The 1,616-nt window shown below is 46.0% G+C and overlaps 1 protein-coding gene across 1 annotated transcript in view; it reads right to left on the reverse strand.

Annotated features, from left to right (window-relative positions):
* Positions 1–1,616, reverse strand: part of IL5RA (interleukin 5 receptor, alpha) — a 32,515-nt gene that overhangs the window by 25,281 nt on the left and 5,618 nt on the right. The gene's annotated exons all lie outside the window — the stretch shown is intronic.

Consider the following 1,616-nt stretch of genomic DNA (forward strand, 5'->3'; position numbering starts at 1 on the left):
TAACTCTAAAGTTCTTCCCCTGATATCTCACTTGGTTGTCTTATGGCCGTGTGAGGTGAGTGGAAATTATTTGTGAGTGTCCTTGTCTTAGATTATGTGACTTAGATCTCACAATTAATGGCTCATAGGGACAAGCTAAAAATGGGATCGACAGGCTTCAGAGCCTCCCATTCCCTGAGCAGAAAAGTCTTAACCAAGAAATTACTTACTTCTTCTAGTAATCCTAGGAATTGGCCTCAATAAAATGAAAATCGTAAAAGAAAATGAATTCCTGCAGTCTATACCAGGTCATATCCATTTTCATATTAATATCCTTGTTTCCTAGGTCCTTCTCAGCATCTTTGCCTATTTTCATGAAAGTAACATTTTTAGGTCACCTAAGAAATATAATATTGGAGAAAATTGCATAACCACTTTAGTGAGTGCTATGATTCTTTAAACAAAGTTATATTCTATCTGATATCGACATGTCAAAGCCAAATCCTAGACTTTGAATAATATTTTAGTGTATTTGTCAAACACTTATGCCAGACACCATTCTAAGCACTTTATCATTATTAGCACACTTAATTCTCACAAAGACCTCACAGGAAGAGTTAGTTTCTCCCTATTCTTTAGATAAGAAGATTGAGGCACGGAGAAATGGCCAGGTTGTCAAAGATCACTCAGCTAGTCAGAAGAGGAGCCAGGACCCAAGTCCCAGCAGCCTGGCTCTACACCTGCACTAGCGACCAGCCCACCACTGACGTCTTGAATGTCAATAAACAAGAATGTCACGCGAAAGGCTCCTGATGACTTTCATTAATAGAAGTACCTAAGATGAGGTTCTGTCTTGAGTTAAGCTAATAAAACCTTGAATAATACATTGAGAGCTGAGAATTGCATGCTGAGAGAGACATTCTAATTGGAGAACGTCCAGAGGGGATGGGGCAGAGAGGTGGCGGGTCGTAAAAGGAATCCACGGGGAATGGGGGAGAGGGAAGTCAGCACGTGGACAGGGGCCTCAGGACAGGAAGCCCCGCTGCCTTTGGACAGCGGAAGGACCTTCCTGCGGGAAAAGGGCCCAGAACTGTTCAGGGTGGCACCAGTCTGTCACAGCACCCATCGTGGGCAGAAATTTCACAAAACCAGTGAGAACCGATGAGAAATGAAGGAGGCTCCCTTAAGCAGGGAGCTCACTCTTCCTGGTGCAGTGATTCTCAGCTGGGGGAAATCTCACCCCCTAAGGGACATTTGGGAATGTTTGAGACTTTCTTCTTTTTGTCACGACAGGGACAGGAGGAGGACACTGGTGGTATCTAGTGGGTAGAGGCCAGGGATGCTTCTGAACATCCCCAAACGCCCAGGACAGACCCCATAACACAAGGTCACCCAGCCAAATATATCACTAGCACTGAGGTTGTGAAACCCTGCGCTGGTGGTTTTCAAACATCGAGGCCAGATGGTTGCTTAGCATCAGAAAAGTAGTTAGCAGGGCATCGTTGTAACCCCTTCCAAGGCCCAGACGCTGCGATTGAGGTATGGCAGCCCTGGGTTGAGTCCACCTCACCGATGGCGTGAAGAGCGAACAGCTGGTCGAATGGCTGGATGGCGGCCAGCCGGCTGGAGCCGTTCAC

The sequence above is a fragment of the Galeopterus variegatus genome, unplaced genomic scaffold (genome assembly GCF_000696425.1).
Source record: "Galeopterus variegatus unplaced genomic scaffold, G_variegatus-3.0.2 Scaffold2899, whole genome shotgun sequence".
NCBI classification, from domain to species: domain Eukaryota; kingdom Metazoa; phylum Chordata; class Mammalia; order Dermoptera; family Cynocephalidae; genus Galeopterus; species Galeopterus variegatus.